The sequence below is a fragment of the Taeniopygia guttata genome, chromosome 12 (assembly GCF_048771995.1).
Source record: "Taeniopygia guttata chromosome 12, bTaeGut7.mat, whole genome shotgun sequence".
NCBI classification, from domain to species: Eukaryota; Metazoa; Chordata; class Aves; order Passeriformes; family Estrildidae; genus Taeniopygia; species Taeniopygia guttata.
Genome location: NC_133037.1, coordinates 19,468,971 through 19,494,495, shown reverse-complemented (window position 1 = coordinate 19,494,495; position 25,525 = coordinate 19,468,971). Strand labels below are relative to the sequence as shown.

Below are 25,525 nucleotides of genomic sequence, written 5' to 3'. Positions count from 1 at the left end.
TCAGAAAGATTCCGTCTCCCATTCAAAGTGGCCTTCCAACAAGTCTGCTCAGTCCCTCTGGCAAGAGGCCAGGCTGTGGGAAATGCATGCCTGTTCTGATAAGATACGAACAAACCGTGCTAAGAATTTCCACAGTTCTGCCCTGGAATCCCAATTACTTCAGTACTTTATACAGAGACAGAATTCTTACACATGTGGGTTTCCTACTACTAATTTAAGTATATTAGCTGAGTGTGCTAAAGGAGAGTCATTGAAGGAAAAAGAAAACTGTCAGAAAATACAATAATGGCTTGGAACAATTTCACTTTTTCAGAATTTCATGCTCTCAAAACCAGGCTATTTCTCATGAAGGAGAATTTTCAATATATGGTGCTGAAATTAATTCTTCAGAATGCAGCCTGGGAAATAATAATTTATCCTCCTTTCAGCAGCTTTTCCAGGTAATCCAAATTTGTAATTCTACATTGCTTTAGCTGGGAAGTAATGGACAACTACACATGACTTCTGTGAGGGGCTCACAGCAGGACTTTGTCACATCCCCTCCCGTGGTACCTCCTGGCTGTGATGCCTCAGTGCAAACCCCATGGGGAGGCAGCTGAGCTCAGCTCTGCCCTGGCCATATTCCCTTTTTTACATCAGGCTTCCCAGAGAGTCCCAGAGCCCAGCATGGGCCACGTGGGTGCCAGAGGCACAGGTCTGACAGCCTCTGTGTGCACCAGGGCAGGACCAGGCATCACCTGTGGGACACAGGGTATCAGGTTTCTGACTCTATTAGTAGTTTTGTTTGTACTAATTACATTTTTTTTTATTTAGTTTTTTCCTAGTAAATAACTGTTATTCCCATTTCCATATCGTTGCCTGAGAGCCTTTTAGTTTTTAAATGGTGGTAATTTGGAGGGAGGGGTTTACCTTTTCCATTTCACAGGAGGCTCTTGCCTTCCTTCACAGACTCCTGTCTTTTCAAACTAAGACAGATAGGTAAGGGGTGAGCTGGTGTGAACATCCCAGCCCGGCCAGCCCATGCTGGGGCACAGCTCCAGGTAAAGGGGTCCCCAAAATGCCTCAGGCACATGCTCAAACTCCCAAAAGTAACCCCGTGCTGAAGCAAGAGGCAGAAAGCAGTCATCCCTCACAGGGAGAGTGCTCAAGGACAGCTAAGGGTTGACCACAGGACAGTCCTGCTTTGGTGAAGAAGCTGCTCCCCTGTGGCATCACCCCTGCCCCCTCACCCCCACCCATTTCTGTCCAAGGGTTTGTTTGCTTGCCTGGGTCACTGCCAGTCCTTGCCCTGTTCCCATGCTTGCTCCCTTGCCTCTCACCCCTGGAGAGCCCAGAGAGCTCATGGCCAGCCCTGTCCCTGCTCCTCACACCTTCTGCTCCATGCCCTGCTCAGCCCCCCGTGCCTTCCTCTTCCCACCGTTCCCACACCCTTCAGCATTTGGGTTTTCAGGCTTAGCTGATAAGGCTGAAATCCTTATAAGCCCTTCCTCCATGAATGACACCGTAACCCTCCCTTTCCTCAGGCTCACTTTCCTTCCTCAGAGGCTCCTTACTTTTGGTGCACTGACTCCAATAAAAAAGTATCTTTTTATTCCTTTAAACCACTGTGTTTCCCCGTGCTTTCTCCATCTGTTTCCCACACCCATCACTCCCCCCAACCCATAAACTCACATATCAAAGGAACAGCCTCTACTTCAGGCACAGAGAAGACCATCTTTGAAGAACAGACAGGGCTGCTGAGCCCCACTGAGCCCCCATCCCTGCACACAGAGCTGTGCTCTTGCCAGCCCCACAGCTGATGTGCTCCCCCGCTGGATCCCTGCCCTGCCCCAGCACTGCAATGATCCTCTGGAGACAGCAGCTCTCAATGCTGGGGAACAGCATTCAAAGCTGGAGCTGTACACAGAGGTCTGAACCAAGAGGGTAAAACCATTACACTATCTCTATAGGACAGGGGAGTTTGATACCAGCAGATCTTATTGCAGTAATTTGTTTCCATTAACTATTTTAATGTTTTCCTTGATGTCCTTTAACACAACTGGGGCAATACACAAAGGTTTCACTAAAATGCAAATTGATTCTTTGTACTCTCACCAATGTCCTTCACCCACTCTTGCCAACATCACTGACTTTTGCTGTTCCGCTGGGTGACAAATTACGTCCTGTACATCTAAAATAAAAGTCTTTCCAAGGCTCTGTTGAAGGCTTTACAGAGCTCTCCAGCAAGCACATGTGCCACCTGTGCCAGCCCTCATGCCCTGCTTCATGTCCCACAAGAATTCCATTCATTTCCATTATGGAATTTCCTAACCTGTATCTCCTGCTCTGCTTTGGTTCAAGGGCAGATCCTGTTGGCTTTACTGGGTTTTACTGGTGTAACATTGAAAGAATTTGTTGCTATTCCTGTGCTCATAATAACTCCTGAGCAAGCAGGATTGTCCATGCAAGAGAGGGACAGTGCTCTGGACTGAGAGTGAGTCCCTCAAATTCTACCCATGTAAACGTGTGAGGTAAACCAGCAGTAAACAGAGAACGGTCACACTGCTGCAGTTCCTTATGCCTCGCTTCCTTCTTTAAAAAGTATTCCTAGGAAAGGCAGACTAAAGACACCTTATTTTCGGAAAATCAGCTTTAAAAAGAGTCCAAATAAGTATGAACTGCAGGCACACATTTTCATGGGAAACGAAAGCAGATGAACCCACTATCCGTCTGATGGGACATTCAAGACTAACAGCAGCAACCATCAAAATTATAACTAGTCTTGGCTGAAAAGTACCATATTCCTGTCTCCTGGCAGGGGAATAAAACAAGATTTCAAGATGCTTATTTCAATTCAATATAGAGCCAAAAAGTTATAAATTTTGACATTTTTGCAAAACAATATACTCCAAGTGATTTACTTCATTCAAAGCCATAACATAAAACCAAAAGGAAGAATGTTGACTTGATTAAAATTGTTCAGTTGTATTACTCTAAAATGTTGATGAAACCAGTGTGTTCCCACAGAAGATCTAGACATTTTAAATGTGCTATTTCTTTAAATTAAGAGGAGCATTTTATTGGGAAATTCTTTTTCCAGATGGTTTCATTTCAGTGCTGAACCAGAAAGCTTATTCTAGGTAAGCAGAGGTGACAGGAGGCACTCTCCTTCAAAGATTTGACACAAAGACAATGTCTCTGTGTGAAGGGTGCCCCAGAGACATACAGAAGGTAGGCACATGTGGAAAAGATACCACAGGAGCAACAGCATTCTGTCAAATGTTCACTGAACAAAAGAGGCAGCCATTTATAAACAAAAAGCAGTAAAGAAAATAAATCCAGTGCACTGTAGGAGAACCCACTGACTTCCATCTTTAAGGTGTACCTGCAAGTTCACCAGCTGCAGATTCCTGTGAAGAGGTTTAGACAGAACAATTCATTTCTCTGTCCCACCTCTAAGTCCCTCACTAAATTGCCATTTTCGAGGACGACAGTAACAGAAATGCTGGTTTGATGTGTATCTTCCACTTTTGAGAGTGAGCAGGGCCAGATGCCAGGCTGATGTAAGAGCAGAAGGTGGCAGCCATCTGTGCAGTCCCTCCTGTGCTGGGTGCTGAGAGCAGAGCCCTGCTGGGTGTAACCGAGGGGGCAGCATCTGAGCCTGCCAGGAACCCACACCTCAGGCTGAGACACATAAAGAAACAACCAGTGGGAAAGCCAGTGCAGGGCTGGCACTCACCACCTGTGCATAAAGCAAGTCCATTGTGGTAGTACATTTTTCTTTCTTTCAGGATTTTTCATAGATGTGCACAGAGAGAAATGAAAGAGAAAACAATTTCTATTTCTGATCCTTGTATTTCTCATGTAGAATATGTTTAGAGAATTGTTTACCTAGAGTGAATACTTAATTAGATTCTAGTGAGGATTGTTTGAGCCTGATGGCCAATCCAATCAACCTGTGTCTGGACAAGAGGGAGAGTCAGAAGCTGTGTTAGAGTTAGATATAGAGTTAGAGAGAGGAGTATATAATTTTAATATCTTCCTTTATATAGTATATTAATGTATTTTACCATAGTTACAATAAAGAAATCATTCAACCTTCTGAATTGGGTCAAACATCATAATTTCCTCCCATTAAGTTCACCTACATCATCAGCCCACAGAGCTGCCATGAACAATTCTCCTGGTTTCCCAGTGCCAGCCAGCTGAAATTGGCCCTGCAGGTTCAAGCTGGACCTAAGCAGGGACCAAACACAGCCCTGCTCTGTGCTGGTGAATCTTTTGGCGATGCTGAATCTCTCTCACAGCAGTGAAAGCTCTGCAGAAAGCAGGGCAGCAGGCAGAAGCACATCTGCACACCCGTCCCGAGGAGCAAGGGGAATGTATTTCTCCATTTTCACACCTCTCCCCAGCCAGAGCTCTGGGCTGTTGCAGCTGCCAGCAGCTCTCACTGCCTGTGGTCACAGCTTAGACTGAGGGAGGAGGAAGGGAGGGGACGGAAGGAAACAACAATTTTAAAACAATCTCTTTTAAATGCAAGAAAAAAATGGAAATTTGTGAGAGCATTTGAATCTTGTATGAAAACCAGGAAAAAAACCCTAAACCCAGTAACTCCTGACTGGACTGTGCCAGCCCATGGATTAGATCTTCCTTTCACACCCTCTCAATCCGGAAACTTGTGATCTCAGCAGGGCTGGAAGGGATTTTTGCTGGAAGGGACTGCTGCTCTCCTCCCAGAGGGAACTGCAGGGCGATTCACCGGGAGGATGAATGAGAAGGGAGAAGTGTTTCCAGCACTGCTCTTACACAACATTCAGGCCCAGGGCCCATCACCTCTGCCTGCAATCCGAGCTGAGCTGCACCCCTGTGTTGGGCAGAAGGACCAGAGGGGTAGGATAAACCTCAGGGTAAATCCCATTCCAACGAGCTGCTTTTTGTTATTGAAAGTAAAGCACTCTGGAGTTGTCAGCACTCCGGTTCTTGGCTAAACAAGCCTGTGTTCAGGAGTCATAGCTTTTGCAGGCAGTTTTCCTCAGCTTTGTTTTCAATAGGAAATCAGTTATCATTAACCCCTTTTTCATGGAAAAGCTTTTAAAAATGGATATTTGGGAGTCTGGAGGATTTTTACTTAATTCAACAGCGAACTCAAGAGGAGACAAACAAGAAGAAAGCAGGATGGGATCAAAACTCACGCAGTCTCCCAGAAGAACTCCGAGAAGAACTCCCTTCCCAGCAGAAGCACCCTCAGGCAGAGAGGCTCCAGGAGCTTCCCAAGACATTTCCCATGCCCAAATCCAGACAGGAACCTGACATGCTGCAGTAATGGAAAAGCATCATCCGAGGTATTTCAGCTGAAGTAGCCAAGCATTAACAGAAGTGACCAGGCAGCTCTGGGACTTACTCTTCCACAATGTGCAGTATTTGAAGGCTTTCTGAAGTCACAGAGAGCAAAGGCAGCCTTTTTCCAAGGGAATGACAGAGCCAGGGAGAGGAAAATCATGTCTTGGGGCTATTGTGTCAGTGCTCCCTTCAGCCCAGCCCAGCCCAGCACAACAGGGCAGGTACTTGGATTCCAGAGGAGTGAAATTCTGTGTCATTGGGAGTCGCCGGTGCAGCAGATCCAAAGCGACTCATGGGGAGCACAGCAGCTGCCCAGAAGCCAGAGAGGAAAGGCTCACATGGGATACAGGAGCTCAGCATGGGCTGTGCAGGGACCAGAGCCGCGGGGACAGGCCCAGGACTCTGCCACAAGAACCCTGACAAAGTGAACCTTGTATCCCTGACAAACCCACCACGGGATCCCTGACAAACTGACCACAGCCAGGTTCCTCTCCAGACAATGCACAGGGGACTCAGCAAGTCCTGGCAGCTGGGACAGGGTCACAGCTCTGCTGAAGAAGGAGCCAAACTCTTACACTGGAGTGAAAATAAAGGTGTTTGCTATTGATACACTTTTTTTCTCTTCTTTTTACATCACCAAGTTTCAGGTGACTATATATACTCCCTAAAAACACAATTAAATAATCCAGCTATTTCCACACCAGCCAAAGAAATCTGGGAAAAGATTAAAGCAAACTCAGCAACAGCCACTCAAAAATGTTTCCCAAGGCACAGCCAACAAAAACTTGTCAAAGCTCATAAGTTATGAACTAATTTGCACAGGGAGAGCTCTTTTGGCAGCAGGCAGGTCCCTGAGCTCCACAGCACCTTGAGCAGCCTCAGATATGTGGAGACAGCCTTGAGATGGGGCAGCACAGCTCCCAGGAGCCAGCATCAGCTCCAGGCTCGGGTGAGCACTGTCAATACTGGAGGCTCCTCTGATAAGTGAAAGAAATAATTTTTTCTCATTTATTTAAAGAGCTGCAGTCCTCTCTTCCCCCTCAGGAAGGAACAAATCCCTAGTTTCCAAGATGTTCCTCATTATTTAGATATTTACCATTTCTCAAAATCAACTCAAGCACAACCCCTGCACAATCTCATAACCATGCCACTTAAATATATCCTTTCAAGATCCTGGACTAGATTTCTCTCTCTCTGCTTCCTTTCTCTAATCTCCCTGCAGGATGCTCAGCCCCCTGCCCCTTCCCACAGTTTTACAGAGCTCCCATTTGCAGGGCTGCAGTGCCTCTCACCAAGGAAAGAGCCTGCAGCAGGGACAGTGGCATGCAAAACCTGAGATGTCGTTCCCACTCCCTCTGTGATTGCCTCTCCCCATTTTTCCTTTTCTCCGTGAAAGAACTCTGATACTACTTAGAACTCTCTGTAAGCAGCAAATTTAAGTTTTGCATTTGTTTCTTTTTCATAATCCAGTCTTCTGCTATGCACTTTGAACCCCACTGCCCTAAGCAGTGACAGTAATACAGACCTTTTCTTGGGAAATGTGTTGGTTGGAACATCTGAGCACTCCCTACCTATTTCAGGCAGCTCTTTCCAAACAATTCAAACTGAAAATTCCCCCACCCCCATCTAAAATCCAAATTAGGCCAAAGAAAGCCTACTATTTAGCTGACAGCTTAGCAAGTGGCCTTTCCTGCCCTGTGCGCTGCCATGTGGCAATTTGGAAATAATTAACAACAGTTTTCATACAGGGAAGGCTGAAGGGAGCTGCCAGGCAGCTCTGCACAGCATACCTGAGAGGCAGAGCTGCCCCCATCACCTGAACTTCAGCATCAGAACTGAGGAATGCATTTGAGACTCTCCAGAGGAACTCAGAGAGATTCACTTCAGTCTGCCAATTAATTCCAAATCAGTGTCAAAACAAAATGTCAATACAGCAGGTTTGCAGCAAATTATTTTCCTGTAATTGCATCCTGACTTTTTTGTTATCATGATTAATGATGAAAGTCTATCTGTTGGGCATTGAAAAATGTCCAGTTACTGAATCTGGTTGAGCATCTGCCCATATATATTTTGGTCTGGAGAAAAGGAAGTCAGACTTGTTTCAGCATTCGTGCACATGCTTTCTCAACCTCCATGGACTGCAGACAAGAGCATCTGTGGAGTATGGACTGGATGTACCACAAGGCATATTGCCAATTATAAATGAATAAAACCCAGAAAAAGCAGCAGTGATCATTCCCTGGGAACAGTTCCCTCTCATGGTGACAAAAGAATGTTTGTATCAGGGTTATTATATATAGCAATTAAATTCTTCAGCTAAAGCAAAAAAAAAATTATTTTAATGGAGGAAAGACTAGAACAATTGGTTAAAATGTTCTCATAGAAATGTTGGTTACCACATGCATTAAAAAAATAGAAGTCAAAGCCTACCATTGGTTGAGCACTTTGAAAAGTTTTAATGCAAAAAAAAAAAGCTGGAAAGAAACCTTCAGGGTTTTTTCTCATGAATGAAAGTAAATCACTGTAAATCAGTTAGCAGCCACAAATCAAATCCATCAATCCAAAGTGTTCCTGCACAAACTTTCCATAAAAGATAATGGAATTAATTTGGTTTGGTGAGTACCAAACTGAAAATGAAAAAAGCCTGCTCTGCTATTCCATCTCGGAGCCCATCATGCAGAGACAACAATAATTCCAGGTGGGGCTAACACAAGTCCCATGTCGGGTTTATCCTGCACTTTTGCCTACAGCAGCTGTGGAATCGTGTATCTTGACTCCCTTCCTTTGATAGGGAACGGATCCCAATTGTCCAGGGGTAACCTTAATTCGCAGAATAACTTCCTGGAGATAGGAGCACAGGTTTTTCCTGTTTCTGCACAGAACCCCAAGCTGGCACACTCAGTGACAGTCTGCCAAGTGTCCACATGCACTGGGACAGCTTCTGCCCTCAGATGCACATCTGCACTTGTGCTCAGAACAATTTGTCGTTTGTACCATATTCAATCTACAAACCAGAATGAGATTAGAAAAGCAACTCTTGTTTATTTTGTAAAGGGCACATTACATTTCCTAATACTAGATCTGTGATCTGTTGGGTAAGCTTGCAACCCAGGCTCCTGAATACGTTAATTTACTGATCATCACCCAATACATGTAAACCCATGATCACTTGCAACTACAGGTGAAATACCCAAAATAGAAATCCCAGCAAATCAGATGCTACTGCATTAATAAAAAATGCTGACTGAATAATAACTGTATATGTTACCTTATAGTCACATGCATAATTTAAACAAGAATACTTTTTTTCTTTATCATCATCTTGGTTTTGTTGAACACACTGACAAAACAGTAAATTCCATCTGAGTTTCATCACAGCAAACAATACTCCAGCTAAAGTAGTATTGACTAGTACGAACAATTTGTTTGGTCTTGGCACATTAAAATACATATTTATGCTTTGGTCAATGATCTTCTGGAAGGGAAGGAAAGTATTTTATTTTCCAGCTGAGGAAATCCTATAACTGTAAAGATAATTAATACAAGGGGAAGTACATAATTAGTACAAGGGGAAATAAGTATTTAATACAACAGAAGAATGAGGTTGTAGTCCCTCCTTCCTCATTAGTTATGTACAGTCCAGCACATGACTGAGAAGGAAAATTAAGATAGAAAAGTTACTAACATGAGAGATGAAATAAAGTTTCCCAAGAGTATAGAATATTTGGTATTTAAAACAATGAAAGAAGGATAAAAACCCCACCACGGAAAGCAGAGGAGGTGCAGTGGGAGGTATTTCAGCTTTCCAGACTCCCCTGTAGTGCTCTCTGAGGTGCAGAGGCACCTGCAGAGAGCCTTCCTGTGGCACGACCCTGCCTCACCCGCCGTGATGGAAACGCTCTGGCAGCCCAGCCAGACGTGCACACCCAGCTGGCTGAGCTGGAGCCTGGCACGGGGAACATTTTCACTGCATTTCAGTAATAAACCCTACGTGGATTTTGAAGGCTCAATTCTGAAAGCAAGCGGATGATATCATGATCTTGGGTAACGAAAGAACAAAAACAGAACAAAGAGGTCCGTGGGTTTAAGTTCTCAGAAGATCACTGGTGCAGTTTAACATCAGTTTTCTAGAAGTCACCTTGCTGATGAGGTTCTCTACAATCAATAGAGGGCTGGGTAAGACTTCAGAGGGCAATTAATAAACTGGGATGGATGCATTGTCCCTTTGCTCTGAGCTTTACCACAGAATTCCAGGCTGGTTTGGGCTGGAAAGGACTTTAAAGATAATCCAGTTCCACCTTCCACTACTACAGGTTGCTCCAAGCCGTGTCCAGCCTGGCCTTGACACTTCCAGGGATGGGAAGCCCACAGCTGTGCACCATACAAAGACTGTACATGATTTACATGATACCTTAGTTTTGGGTGGATAAAGCTGCAGAGCGTGTGATTTTTCACTTTGCAAAGGAGAACTCTATGGGCAATATGGAGAAAACTTACAGAATTGTAAGGAACACAAATAAGGTGGAGGGGATATTCCTTCACCAAATGTGCACCACAACACTGCAGAGGCCAAGGAGGAGAAAGCAGTCATTCCCCTGGAGGTCAACTGGGAGAATCCCAGCAGAGCCCTGAAAAAAATTATGGACTCCATCATTTCAGCAGTTCCTGGTCATCCAGAGTAATGGAGAAGGAAAATGGTGCAACACCTCACAATTCCGCCAATCCTCTGTTTCACCTACAAGACAAACTTCTATGAAGGGTGCAAGGTGTGCCTCCAGATGGAGATGTTCCTCTCAGAAATGTGGGGGTGGCCACATTACACATGGGCACAATAAAGACTGTCAGGTTCTGGATTTTCATTGTTTCCATGCTCTTCTCAGAGAGCCAAAGCTTTATAAATCAAACAACATGTAAAAATAATGTGCTCTTGTTATACACAGGCTCCTGTCAGTACACGCTGACCACTCACACCCTGACCACTGCCTCCCAAGGCCTGATAAAAGAGATTTCCTGTTTGGGATATTTCATCAAGCTAAGTGTTCACCTTTGGAATAGTACTAAGCAGTACCTTTCCACATTACCTTCCATCTGTACTACCACCTCAGCCCACAGGCACTGTTCTTCCTTCAGCAGGAGATTTTGAGTTGTTTGACTCTATCTTGTTTACTTTATAAAAATGCTATTCCTTCCTTACAGATGGATATGATCTGGTGAAGACCTGGAACATTTTATCCCATAGCAAAACTCATTCAAAGTACCATCTGTTCTTCCTGCAGGGGCACAGTAATGCCAGAAACTGTTTAACATTCCATAAATTAAGACCATAGAATGGATTGCTCGTTGTTAAAGTGAAGCAAGGCATCATGTGGAATCTGATAACAGACATTTTGGTGGGGTTTTGCCTTAAAAATAGTATCCAATGTATTAATTTTGGTTTGCTTTTAAAACTTCACATTTGACATTAAACAGCAAAGGTGGGTCACAACGTCACCTTAACGTCTGGCTTAATCCCCACTGCCAGCAGGGTCCTGGCTAATAACTTCAGGGAGAAAGAGAACTGGAGTGAGCCACTGGGTTATAACAAATCCACTGCAACACCAAATTCTGTTCTCCTTTCCCCTGGCATGTGTCTGTTGTATCTACACTTTCTAAGAGAACAGAGTTCAATCTTCAAGTTTAAGAGCCATTAAAATATGTCTTAGTTTATAGATATTACACTTACTGCACTCACACACAGCTCTACACTCTGCCTTTCACTGACTGGTAAGAAACCCCATATTCATAATGGTATGAATTGCCATTTGCCATTTCTTTCTACACCCCAATGCTACAATACTTAATCTATAAAAAGGCTGGACAAAGTCCTGCTACGAGTTGGTATCATCTGAGACAACACTGAAATAGCCTCCATTTGTCATTCATACAAGAAAACCACAGAATAAAGAAGGGGAAAAAGAAAATTACAGCAAAAAAACCCAAAATACACACAAAAGGAATCAGTAGTATTTAACTGGAAAAAAAGGGCTCTGTAGGATGCTGCCTCCAGAGTGGGACACAGTGGCCCCATGCCCCAGTTCCTAGGATTTCCTGGGGCCAGGCACCCTCTGTCCCCTGTCACCTACAGCTGTGAGAGCTGGGCTCCAGCAAATCCATACAACTCACACTCCTTGGAGCAGGAACCCAGCACGGACCTTCCCAGTGACACAAACCAGCCCACAGCACTTGCACGCTCCCAGGGATAGGAATGATCATCTCAAAACTCAATTATTTCAGCCCAGAAAGTTGTCATTTAAGACCCTGTATGTAAGTGTATATAATCATTACCATGTCTATGGGAAGCTGGCACACCATTACAGTAAAATCTGCAGAAGCAAAAAACATTTTTAGCCCAGCCATTCCTAATCCCAGAGACAATGCCTATATTTTTCCATCACATCAGATCCTGGATGGTGGGGGAAGGGCAGGAGTGTGAGGAGAGGGGGAAATGCAACTTGAGAAGTGGTAAGTGTGTCAAAATCTAAATTACTTGGAGATATTTTGCAGCACAATTCTCCTTTATGCCCGTGCAGCTCGGTTCATATGGCTCACATTCAGCCTGTCACAGTGAATCACTGCTACTCCTTGACTTACATTAACAAAAACAAACCTAACTTTCGCTCCAGTCTGTGAGGTAAAACTTTGAATTCCCAGTCAAAAGGCCAGAAGTGGCATTAAAAATATTTGTTTTTGTAAGAAGCTCACTTTGAGGCAAAAACAAAACAAAACAAAAAAAAGCCCAAGAAGATCTGACTAATAGCACAAACACGTTTTGCCTATGCAGAATTCTGCAAAAAAGCAAAAAGCTTTGTCCACCAGCAGCTTTAGCAGCCTTAACTAAGAAAGCAAACCTGCCCTCTCTACTTAAGTCTTTAAACTGCATAAAACTGGAGATATTTAACAACAGCTTTAGAGCCTAAAGAACAGTTAAGAAGTAAATCTGGAAAACAAAGTACAAAAACCGAAGTGAAACCCAGCACAAGCTCTGCAACTAGCAGAACACAAGGCACAAAGCAAAGCCAGCACTCAAACAAAGCTATTCTACACTTCTCCCAGCAAATTTGCAACAAATGTCCAGTTAGGAAAGATTTCTGCTGACCTGTGTATGAGCAGCAGTGCAGATGTGGCGAGTTCTCCTGTCACCTTTTGTTCCCAGCCATGTCAGCTGTGCTCTGCTCCAAGTGCTGCTCACACTCCCAAACCCCCTTTTCCAGCTCTATCTTAGGAACTGCCCAGATTTTGTAGTGTAATCTGAGCAGGGAAGTACCATGTGCCTATGATATGGTTAATTCACTTTTTACCCCCTGCAAGGCTTAAGGAAGCTGCTTCACATTTCAAAGCTGAGCCTAGGGCTGCCTGACCCAGGTGAAGCCAGGGCAGCGCTGGGGCTGCCTCCTCCACCCCACTGGGGCCCTAAAATATCTCATTCCCCTCCCAGACCCCAGAGGGGATTCAGGGGCTGCTGAGGCCCCTTTCTCCCTTCCCCTGCGTGTCTGGTGCAGCAGGGACTGCAGAGGGGACTCCCTCTTTGCTGATGGCCACCACCACCGTGCTGGGGCCACCACCATCCCTGTGGCCAAAGCCAAGGCTCGTCACTGAGGTGGCTCTGGTGAGGCCCCTCGAGACCCAGCAAAGCCCTGGGCATTTGGTCTAGGATCTTTGGCAGTGAAGATGTTGCACATATTTAGCTGGAAGAGTCCCATCTGTTCTCTCCAGGGTTGCCATCAGCTAAGCAATTAACAGTGTCCAAAAACCAAGCCTCTAAATTTTGTCAATTAACTTTCCTGTTAATATTCTTCTATTGTTATTGATCTGCTTCTGGTTTGAGCTTGCAATTACCATCATGCTTGACAAGAACACTACACTGAGAGAAGGAGGAAATGCCTCTTCTTCCCAAATTCTGCACAGGGGAGAGTTACACCCATTGTGAAGCTGCCAAGCATGAACGCACCAGAGAAAGTGCAGAGGGAGAATAGTCCCCAAATCCTGTCACTGCTGCTGGTCCAGCCCCAGCCCCACTCTCAGGTCCCAGGGATAACAACCAGCACCAGCCTGGTGCAGGCATATCCTGAGCTCCTGCTCTCGAGGAGGGTGAAGTGCAAACTGACACGAGCTGTGCTATTCCCCAGCTTTTGTGCAAACAGATTCCATGTAATCCCAATGTCAACATTGTCAATGGCCCAACCACTGCTAAATCAAGCCAGGGAGGCTGAGGGAGTCGCACTTGGAAAGGGGAAGGGAGGTCTCTGTTCCCTCTCCACCAGCTCTGATGGGGCTGATGGGGGAGCAGATAGAGGGGCTTTTCAACAGCCAAGAGAGGGCCCCTAAAAGAGATTAAAGGGAAGCAACAGTCAGGGATCCTGAAGAGGAAAGATGCAAGACAAAAAGATGGCAGAAAACAGAAAACCTTTGGGGGAACGTTTAACTCTTGGCCAGAAGGCAGCAAAGCAATTTCATGGAAAGAACCCTGCTTTTTAAATCCTTGCCCTGGTATTTAACATCTACAAATACCTTGTGTGGGATTTATAACAACTGCATTCTGCATCTTTGAGCTTTCCTGTCTTCAAGCTCTTGACCTTTACTCTAAAGCAAAGGTGAGAGCTCTATCTTCCCTGTTGCATAATTTACTAAACCCAGTTATATTTGAAATTAGCATGTTGGCAAGGTAAAACTTGGAATAATGTAATGGACTATTCAGAGAAAACATATATTCTTCAAGGATTAATTCAACAGTCAGCTCAGAAAGTTGATCTCAATTGGGTGACAATTCCTCACAAAACAAAAGCAACAAAAAGGAAGTGAAGTGACCTCACAGGTTAGGATAGACGCCAACATAGATGCTGTGTTTATAGCACAGTATCATGGAATGGTTTGAGTTGGAAGAGACCTTAAAGCTCATCTTGTTCCACCCCCTGCCATGGCAGGGACACCATCCCCTGTCCCAGGCTGCTCCAAGCCCTGTCCAGCCTGGCCTTGGGCACTGCCAGGGATCCAGGGGCAGCCCCAGCTGCTCTGGGCACCCGTGCCAGGGCCTCGCTGTGAGGCACCCACAGCCCCGGGCACCACCTGCACTGTGCCCAGCAGCACTCCGTGGTCCTCACCTCACCCCCTGGCAGCCCAGGCGCCCCATCCCTGACTGGTGTGGGTGACCCCGATTTCTGTGCCCACCCAGCCCTCCAGGTGAGGCCAGGTAGGGCACGGCTCACTGCAGGAAGCCAGCTCTTCACTAATTCCATTAGCCTGCAGAATAGGCTATAATTTGCTGAAATGATGATTAATCAAATCTTATTTTTCTCTAAAGCAGCTAATGAACAGCCAATTAAGTGTCTCAGTAATTCTCAAATAACAAAGGAATACTCATAGAGTGACAACTACGAGCTATTTAACAGCACAGGCAAGGCCAAAAGCCAGTGAAAGCCAGCCTGGCTGGAAGGGCGGGAGGTGTGTGACCACCACATCCTCCCAAAGGCACCTTTCTTCCCCACTTTAGGTCACCACCACCACCCCGTCCTCACTGCTTGCTCCCAGGCCTTTGTGCCCACTGGTGTGGAGGGACAGGGGGTCCTCACAGTGCCACAGAGCCAGGGGACAGGGGATGGGGTGCCCAGGGAACAGGGGATGGGGTGCCCAGGGGACAGGGGATGGGGTGCCCAGGGGACAGGGGATGGGGTGCCCAGGGACCCCACAGCACGCCCACATCCAGCTGGAGGAGCTGGGCACCCAGGGCCTGCCGTGCCGCCTGTCCCGTGATTCAGTTCACATCCTTTGCAGACTCCAAACAAATCCACAAATGCTTTCTTTTGATCATGTAAATCAGGGTAAGATTAAGATACATAAACACAACTTAGCCTGGTTACCGGAAAAGCAAGGGATGACATTTTAAAAAGAATCCATAAACTTGGTTTTTTGAAGTATTTCTTCAGTGGGAATTGTGTTGGAGCAAAGAATGCAAAACCTAGAAGCTTCCAAGAGGGGGTCATGTGAAGTTACTCTATTTCAAGATTTTTCCAAATCACTAACATTTTGACTCTGAATGTATTTGTAAAAATCTGCCAAAAAAACATCAAACTAGTCAATTTTTTTTGCAGTTTGTAACTGTCTCCTTTTTTCCCAGGTCTTAAAAAATGTTTTTATAGAGAACTTATGTCATTTCTGTAGAAACTTCTGCAATCCACAATGACATTGCATATTTTTTTTCAAGTAAAAACAAGCCTCCCAGTAAAGAACAAAGAACATCCTTTGTTTCAGACGAAGAATTTCAGGAGAAACCACAAAATGTTCAAGCAAAACATTAAACATTTGATTTTCCACCCATTTTGCCAACAGTCTAAGTTTTCCCATACTTCTAATATCAGTGTCAATAAGGAGAGGAGGGAACGGGAGGCAGGTCAGATGGATGACAGTCACTCTGCAACTTAAAACCTGTTAATTAAATAAAGATGAAAACATGATGTTTTGCAGAAAGCATTTTTTTCTTTTACTTAGCTTTTCTTTTTAATGAGGAAACAAGACCTGCTTGTTTTACCCATCAGGGAAAAAAACAGCATTGAGGGAAAACTGGAAGTTGTTACTCAAGATATTAGAGAAGTCCTTGTCTCTGCTCCTGAGAACACCCAGCTCTGCAGCCACCTTAGTCACCAACATGAGAGTCCTGTCCTTTGTTAAGGCCCAAACATTATTGATGGCAGATGTTATTTAGGCTCTTTAAATGAGTTTTCAAAAAGCAGGCTTAAAACCAAATGGAAACATTTCATTTTGAACCCATTGGAGGTTATTTGAAACACACACATGCTTGCCTGACACACTTCACTGCCTGTTTTCACAGAATGGTTTGGGTTGGAAGGGACCTAAAGTTCATCTAGATCCAACACAATTATCGAGTTCAAATTCCCAGTTAGTGAGGTTTTTCCCAGTGCAAAGCCATCCCCAAGCTGTGGTAGCAACATGGAACTTCATGCAGCTCCATGTTGGAGTGCCACAGTGCCCAGCACTGCAACACACACAATTTACACAATTTAAGTGCTATTTACACCCTCAGAGACAAGCAACTCTAAACCACACAAATGTAACCAAAAGTTACATACATGAACTGTCTGGTCTAGACATATGCTTCATCTTCATGGCAAACATCATAAAGTGTTGATTTGTTTTTTAAATCGTTACGGAGGGTTTAGTAAATTTAAGTAAACCCCAGTGAGTTTCTTTCACTTCATTCTATTTAAATGCAGGAATAGAAGTGATGCACTCAAGTTTGCCCAGACTGCAGAGACATTATTAAATGTTCTTTTACACATCTTAAATATTCAGACACTTGCAGCACCCCAGGGCATAGTGTGCTATGTCAACACCTTGGGAAGAATGCAAACATCTTAGTAAAAGCAAGGAGAGATTGCTTATCGTGCACTCTTGCTGTTAACATCTGCATTTTACAAAAGCTCACAAATTATTACACACACTTTCCACAGGACATATCCTCCTGGATATGCAGGCAGCCATGCCAGGAACCAAACAGTGTGTCAGAAAGCAGAATGCATTTTTGGTTTTGCTCTGAAGGCAAATGAACGTTTCCAAGCATTCTGCAGCTCCCCTGAGCACAGCCATTTAGTCTACTTCACCAGCTCAGAACTCAGGGGTAAATCCCCCAAACCAATATGCTCTGTATCACATGATATCCTTTCCAAATAGCCATCCAAGTTTTATACATTAATCATACCCAAGCTCCTACATTCAGGATCATCAGAGTGGATGTTGTATTGATCATAGGACAGAGCTCCACACATGAGGCAGACAAGATCAGAACAGGACGTACCGTGCCACCAGATGTGAGTGTCCTGGTGATGAAAACTGAATAAATAAAAAGTTGGCCTCCACAGAGCTGGCAGAGCCTCTGGGCAGGCTCAGCAGCTCAGCTCCTTCAGGTGGATGGAGGAACAGCCTCTCTCAGTCCTCGCTGTTCACTTCAGGAAAGAAAGAGACAAAACCAAAAGGCAGCAGGATTATCTTCAATAGTCTAGTTAGATAATCCACTTGGCTTTGTGTAAAGCAAATGAAGGAGTGCTCGTGGGAGCTGAGCAGAGGCAGTGGCCAGCAGGGCCCGGAGCAGGGGAGGGCTGGCAGTGGTCACTGGGTCACGGATCTGCACCAGCTGCCCACCCTTGGCCCTGGGCTCAGGGGGTGTCAGGAGGTGCACGCCACTCCAGTAACTCTGCCCAGCAGAGCTGCTACCATCTTCTCTGCCAACTCCATTTTAAGCCAGTAATACACTTAGCAAAGCAAAACTAGATTTAAAATAAAACTAAATTGGGCTTTGCTATCAAAACTAAAATCCGGCAGCCTGTTCCCATGCAAAATCCTTCACAAGTGATACACTTGTGGAGGACAGCTGGAATAAATCCATGACATTTAATGACATACTAAAAGCAAACCTTGAGCAAACAACTTTAAATCATTTGAAATACTACTGTGAGTAGATGAAACTCTGTAGCACTCACATGTTACAATAATTAATAATTTCTAAACAGTGGGATTTAATTACTTTGCAGAAGTGGATGCTTTTCCCCATTCCAGACATATATTTAAAGTAACACTCCCCTGTGAAAAGGTTTCACTTCAGAGTTTTAAATGCATTCTCCCATTCTGATCTGATTCGTGACACCAGCAAAAGAGTTTTTCCAGCTTTTATCTTATTTTTTTTTATAAGTAACCTCACCTCCAAAGCCCAGAGCATAGCACAGAAAAGCAGCAGTCCTAGAAGTTTTTTTTCTATGAAACACTTCAAATGTAATTGCCACAGAAACTCAGATAAAAAAATTGCCTTATAACTTAAATGGGAATTTAGATCTCATAGGCATCCCCTACACCTCTGTCCATGCATATCCAGTACCTGTATCCTAAAAGGCTCACAAATGCCTGGGCAGAACAGGTCTGTCATTCCGTGGGTAAAACAGCTGCTCAGTGGGAATCACACTGATGCCCTGAAGGGTTTCAGCTGGCCCACCCTGAGCACCAGGGACCTGTGGAATTTCCCAGGAGGGACAGGTACCAAGCTGAGATGATTTAGGACAGCACAAACAGAGTATAAGGGGCACACTTTAAGCTGCTGCTGGCCAAACGGCCCAGCTCTCATTAAGTGAAGCCCAGGGACACACAGACAGCATCTCCTGGCCGTGGCTACAGCAGGAGCTGGCTGAGGACCAGCAGCTGGCTGGTAGTCCCCCACCACACGTCTGGCAGGAGGGACAGAGGGAACATTCACTGTGCTAGTGCAGACTCAGCTAATTCAAGTCAAAAACAAAGGTGGTTTGAGCTAACCTGGCTGGATTTGCAGTGAGGTGGATTAAGAACACCCATAAGACCCCTTCTGCCAGCTCTGGTGGGGATATAATCTTTGCTGGTTGTATTTTCTGTTTCCAAAGTGTCATGTATGCCTTCCCCAGGAATTGCTTTCTCTCTCTCTCTTCAGCACCAGTCTAGACAAAACTGCATTAAGATCCTTTTTTGACTTATGTGTACAGGTGTAAGGGGTTAGCAGTTACTAAAAGATTTTCTGGATACAGGAAAAAATGAGCTCCCTGTCTCTGAGGTATTCTCAGTGAATAGAGTCAGGAGCAAAAAACAGAACTAAACTAAAAGAAGTTTCATGCCAAGGATCACAAAAAAAAAAAAAAAAAAAAAAAAGAAAAAAAAAATTATAAAAAAATTCCTGCCAAAATAGGCAGAAGGTCTGTGAGGTGTGGAGTGCACAAAGTGCACCCTCACCCTGCAGTCTGTCAGCCTTTGTGCCACAGAAAGGAGTGTGTGAGGTACCTGCTGGTGGCAGCTCCTGTCGGGTGTCCGAGCCCAGCCCATGGCAGCTGTCTGTCCGTCTGTCTGTGCAGCCGTGCCAGGGACCCCATCCCTCCCACACCGCGTTCCTGGCACGGGGCTGGGCACTCCCTGCCTGCCTTCATTCACAAAAACCAGCCCACGCTGGGGTAAGCCCCAGGCTCCAGTGCACCCAGCAGCAAATACCAGCGACATCTCTGCTCAAGCACGCTGCCCTGGCCTCCTCTGCATGCTGAGGTCAGTGCATCAGTGACAGGGCTTTAACTTCCCCCTGCCTCTGGCTCCAAACCACAGAGCTCCTTAGCAAACAAGCCAGACAGGAATGTACACCTGCCCTAATGCAAAGCAAGGGATGTGATTAACACAGCTTAATTTTCATGAATAGTAGGTTAGGTTTGTAATGCACTAGAATCAAAACGTAGCTTAAAGGGTCTGGTCTTGCTCTGGTCATGTTCAGCAGGAGGAGCGGCCAGGCCACAAGTGAGCTGAATTTCTTCATACCTAAGTTTGTTTTGACTGTTTGATTTCCAACAGAAAGACCACAATATCATAAGCAGGAGAAAACAAACCACTTTTTGGAAAGCCCTTTTGCAAGTCTCTTCTGTTTAACACCTAATCTGTATGAATATGGAATTGGAAAGGACTTATTGGGATATTAAATACAGGCCCCTGTTATTAAAGGGAACATGTCACTTCCAGCATAAAGAAAGGTTATGTTATGCCAATGAGCTGGAAGGAAATCCAAATTTCTAATGCATGAGAATGGGGGGAAAAGCTAAACAAAAGTGAATGCATGAGCCCATATCATGAGATCAGAGCCTTATTCTAAACATATGGGCTGGTGGCACATCGAAGAGGAGATAAGAGGCACAATAATTTAGTCACAGTTCGTTCTTTCATTAGGGATCTGCATACAACTAAGAAAAACACCTCAGCATGCTCATGGGACATAGGAGGAAGTGGAACTCCCAGGGCACTGTGAGGCCACCTGAGATCACAGCGCCCCGAGGTCAAAGGCTCATGGAAGAGGCAGACCCCAGCCAGCAGCACCCTGGTTTCTTCTGCTGAACAGCCAGAAGGCAGCTGGAGGAAAGCATGTGCCCACTGCAAGTCTTTCAGCAACCACCAAAATCTCTGCAGAATAGAAGAGACACTTCTGGTTTTGGCACAAGCAGCTAAATCTCACCTTGTACCCACAAACTATGGGAAGAAACTCCCAGGCATGGAAACATTTCCAAAAAACAGTTGGAAAGAGAAGACCAATCCTTATCTCCCTGGATTAAGGAAAGAAGGCAGCAAAGAGAGGTGTGGTTGACAGGAGGCTTGGTTTGGTTTACAAGGGATGCAAAATCTGGAGGCACAGGGACGATGGAGAGGGACAGCCAAGGTCCCTTCCATCCCCAGCAGTCTCCATGCAGCCTGTGAGACCTGAGTCACCAGACATGACAGCAGAGAGAGCAACAGGAGAGCTCCCAGTACGCTCAAAAAAGGCACAAAATCATGGCATGGAAGCAGCCTGGAGAAGGGCTGTAACCACTCCGCTCCTGCAAATCCAGAGGAAGGGATGTCCTTCTGCAGTGCTGGAGGGGCTCTGGCAGCATGGAAGCCCCAGCAGTGTCCCCTCTGGAACTGTCCAGCAAAACAGTTTCCAGGTAGTGCAACACCAGGACTCCATCCCAGCCAGGGGTAGATATCAGATGCAGAAGATGCCACTTCCCAACTGTGCTGCTGCTCCATTGCCATCTACCACCCAAGTCCCAAAGAGCAGCCTGGGGTGCCTGGAGGTCTCCATCTCACACACTGCAGGAGTGAAGCTGCACTCAGGAGCACTCTGGTGAGGCTCCCTGGGAGCTCACAAGCCTCTTCCAGGGGGATCCAGCTGATCCTCAGCCACACTCACCCCCCTGCCCCCAGAGATGGGGGTTGTTGTTGCCCTCCCACGAGCTCATGCCTGAGAGGGCCAGAAAGAGCTTTGTTTGGAATGTCATCTTTAATGCCACCAAGCACTGCAGGGGACTCTGCCCAACATCACTTCTGAGAGGCCACCTACACTCAGGGCACAAAACTGCAGAACACCATTTCTTCCAGCTTCGAGCTGGTCCTGGCTCTCAACTCCCATTCACAATGGATGGATGGATAGTAAAGAGAGATCTCTTCAGCCACCAAAACTGATTTAAACTAAAAGAAAACCATTTATCCTAGTATTTATATACACTGCGAGGCTGCTGTTTACTAATTATTTATTCCAGTGTCACTTGCAGAATAGCCTGATGCAGTGTGCTCAGACCAGCAGTCCCACAGAAGTGGGGTCCCTGAGGAGCTCCCAGGGTGAAGAGCTCCATGGTTTTGCCATTGGTTTCTTGTCTTTACTGGAAAAGTTAAAGCTCTAGGCTCTACACTAAACTCAATAAACCCTGCTCAGAGCACTGCCTTTGTGACATAATACATTGATGCAATTAAAATAACATGGCTCCTGAAGAGCAAGGCAGCACCGGGAAAGCTTTGCCAACAAAGCAATGCCAATTAAGAGTGTGATTTTTGGAATATATTTTTAGGCCAACATCAGCCCTATTAATGCTGGTATAACTGTCTTCAAAGTGATTTTTGAAGGTCCAGCTGACGCCATTTGGGAGAAGAACTAGTTAAAAGACTAGGGTTTGGCCTCTGTAGGCTCCATTCTGTCATTGGGGAAAATTTTTCATAATAAAACTAATTTCATCCATTCCACTAATAAGGGGGGTTTATGTCCAAAATCTTCTCAGACAATTTTAAACCCATTAAATGTATAGCACGAGCTGTAGTTTTTGTTGTTAAATGACTTAAGCTACAAGTAAAGCCACGTTTATGGGATGTACCCATAGCTTCCATTTGCATCTGAAAGGACCAGGATGCCTACAGCAAGAATGCGTCATGAGGAGGAGCAGGAAAGGAGAGAACTCAGGTGCCGATGATCTGTTGGAAAACCACACAAACTCCAAACACCGCCCGTCTGCTCATTGCCTGTAGCTGCAAAGAAACCCAACTGAACGCTAATATAACTTGGCAATAACGGCAACTTTCCTTTCCAAAGAAAACCAAAGGTTGAGAGAGAAAATTCGATACCAGTGGGGCACACACCAGCACCAAGGCCCTTCCCGCAGGTGTTACAGACCGTGCGCCCAAACCCTCCGACCGCATCCCCGGGGCGGCTCGGCTCGGCTCGGCTCGGGGCGGCTCGGCTCGGCTCGGGGCGGCTCGGCTCGGGGCGGCTCGGCTCGGCTCGGCTCGGGGCGGCTCGGCTCGGCTCGGGGCGGCCGCCGGGCTCCGCACATGGCTCTGAGAGGTGAGGTGAGGGGAGGCACGGGGGCAGCTCCATTCCTCCGCTGCTCCTACGAGCCTGGCTCCCCAGCCTTCCCCAGCACATCCCTGCCCTGTCCGCCCGGAGCTCCCGGCACAGCCCCCGCTCCATTGAAACGCCGCTCGCTCCAGCACTCCGAGCATACCCGCACGGGCAGGCAGAGAGCGCTTTTCTTAGCTCTGCCATGTACCTTCTCCTCTTCCTTTCGGACTTCCCATTGGTTTTCTGTCGGCTCACGGCAGGCTCACAAGCCTGCAGGACTCGGCGGACGCCTTTGAGGAACAACCGGGCCAGCTCCCCCTCCAGCCAAATGACATTTGCTCTCCAAACGCTCCCCCCGCCCCGTGGGCTGCTCTCGCCTCCACCCAGTGAGTTGTTTGCAATAAACCAACAACAGCTCCGAAACATCCATAGCAACTTCTTTTCCTTTGACAATTTGCCGCTTTGAAACCAACAGGGAAAAAAAAAAAAAAAAGACAGAGAGAGAGGAACAGCGCAAGGAAATGTCCGTGGTTTGTCCCGGAAAGGGCTCTGCCGCAGGGCGCCCCGCACTTACCGCGCCGCTCGCTGCGCTCCGCGGAAGGGGCCCGGGACCCCGGGGCAGAGGGAGGGGCCGGAAAGCGGCGCCGGGGCCGAGCGGCGGCGGGGTTAGTCCGGCCTGACAGCGGCCGGGACAGGGGGACAGGGTGGGATGGGCTGTGCGGGGAGGCTCCCGGGGACAGCAGCAGCCCCCAGGCGGGCTCCCGGGCACCGCAGCTGCAAAGGAGAGGAAAAAGCCGGGGGTGAGAGGAGAGGTGAGCGCCGTGCCTGCCCCGGGGCTGAGGGGCCTCACCTGGCTCTGCTCAGGTTAACGCCGCTCTGTCGACCAAAGGTGGCTTCCAGATTGTACTGTAAGCAGGGCTTTTCGATTTCTGTTTGTCCCACAGCTGCTTGCTGAGATGTAAGTAGCCCCAGACTCACCTGGCCGTGAGCCCTCAGGGAAGCGCCTGGTGCCCGGCCCCCGACCTGCTCATGGAGAGCGTCCCGTTGTTGTCGTGTGACAACAGCGACTGTTCATGGAAACCCATCCTGGGACAAATTAGAGACAAGTCCATGGGACGAACCAAGTCCCTGTAACAAACACTATGTCATCGGGAAAGCATCCCTCCTCAGAGGGGCTCGGGAATGAGCCCGGTGCTGCGCCCTGCCAGACAGCCGTGCCTGTGAGCTCAGGGCGCTCGGCCAGAGAGAGACGCAGGTCCTGGATGGAGAGCTCGGGCACTTCTCCTTGGGCACCAGGCTCGGTTCCCCTGAGCCGCAGGTCCTGGATGGAGAGCTCGGGCACTTCTCCTTGGGCACAGGCTCGGTTCCCCTGAGCCGCAGGTCCTGGATGGAGAGCTCGGGCACTTCTCCTTGGGCACCAGGCTCCGTTCCCCTGCCTTTCTGTCCCTTTAGTGCCCACTGTCCCCGTCCGGGCCCTCAGGCTGGAGGAGCTCTGTCCCTGGGGCAGGCAGCGCTGAGACACAGCTGGGATGTGCTCACACTGAAGGGCTCCTCTGTCTTCTCGGGCATTTGGTTACGGGAAGGAGAGACCCTGTTTGGTGCCTGCCGGAGCTGTTGGCAGGACAGCTCTGCCCAAGCCAGTGAGGAAGAACAGCAGGAGCGTGTCCCACCAAGGCCACCTGTCCAACCCGCAGCTCTGCAGCACCAGCCTGGCCGGGCCGCGCCCTGGGGACAGCTGCAAACAGCTGCTGGAGGCACCAGAGCATCCACGGCTGCCAGCTTTGCCTCTCCCAGCAGCCGAGGCATGCAGCAGAATCCACTGCTACAGTCAGAGGTGGGAGCTCCCCGCAGTGCTTGGTCACCTTCCTCCTCCTCATGGCACAGTCAGCCTGGCTCAATCTACAACACTATAAATGCAACATTTGAGGAAACTTTGGAGCTGGTCCTGGCTCTCAACTCCCATTCACAGGCAAGACTGAAGTCTGCACAGACAAAATGTGCATACAATTAGGGAAAAGTAGCAGGGTAAGAGTTTCCATTTCTGAAATGTGGTATCCTGTCTCCAACACAGCCAGTGCTTGGGAAAGTGGGACTGTGTTATTGTGTGATGCTGCAGTGTATGTGGGAAGGGTCCTGCCGATTGCTGCTGGACACCCTTAGGGATGGACCAACTACACAAAATCATTGTGTAACTTTAGCCAGAGAGAAAAATGCTATTTACTTTGTTAGAAAATAATCAGCCCTCCCAAAATGCTCCTACACAGTCTTGAATTTCATCTGGAGGAAAAATGAAAGCATAGAAGGAGCAGAGGACTGATTTCTCTCTCCCTCTGTGGAGATGCACTACTGCCCTGAAAGCAGGGTTACAGTTCCCTTGAATGGTCTGGTGACAGCCCATGAGTGCCCCTTGCTGGCCCCCATTGCAGCAGGAGCAGAGGGGAGCAGCAGGGCTGGGGTAATGCTTTACCTGGGTTTGCACTGAGACTGGGACTGAGCTGACAGTGAGCTCACATCTGCCAGCTCAACACCCTGAGCTGTGTGTTTGAGGAACACCAGGAGAGACCAAAGGAGTCAGGACTGTTATAAAACTAAACCAGGAATTACAGGAGACTCCCAAAATCACTCCAGCAGTTTTACTGTCAGAGCCATGATGCCCTAAGCAAGGTAGAGTCTGTAGGCAGGTTTAAATTATCTCATCAGACCAATTGATGGACATGGGAAATATTTTCAGGCACCCAAATCCTTCCTCAGATCAAAGAGGGGGTAGAAGCTGCACCTCACCAGAGCACCACACACCTGGATAAACTCAAAAAGTCCTAAACCTAACCCAAAAATTGGAGCCCAATGCTGGTGGCCTGTCCTCAGGCAGCTCTTTCACTCAATTTATCCAAGTAAAAAAATTACTGTTTCTGAGCCATATTTTTAACAACATAAGATCACTTAAAATATTTTGCTTTGACTTCAAGTGACACTGAAGAACTAATACATCCAGGATTTAATGAAGTGAGGCTAAATGGAAATATACAT

At 46.9% G+C, this 25,525-nt stretch overlaps 1 protein-coding gene across 7 annotated transcripts in view; it reads right to left on the bottom strand.

Annotated features, from left to right (window-relative positions):
• FBLN2 (fibulin 2) overlaps positions 1 to 25,525 on the bottom strand; it is a 110,981-nt gene that overhangs the window by 67,723 nt on the left and 17,733 nt on the right. Inside the window, exon 1 of one of the 7 annotated variants that reach the window (XM_072934765.1) lies at positions 23,073 to 23,147. The exons of 1 other annotated variant lie outside the window; for it this stretch is intronic. The gene's annotated coding sequence lies outside the window, so the exon portion shown is untranslated. Of the gene's footprint in view, positions 1 to 12,454; positions 12,559 to 17,164; positions 17,314 to 22,661; positions 22,881 to 23,072; positions 23,148 to 25,525 lie in introns of those variants that run through there. 5 more of the 7 variants (XM_072934763.1, XM_030283103.4, XM_041718766.2 and 2 more) reach the window with 5 other exon arrangements.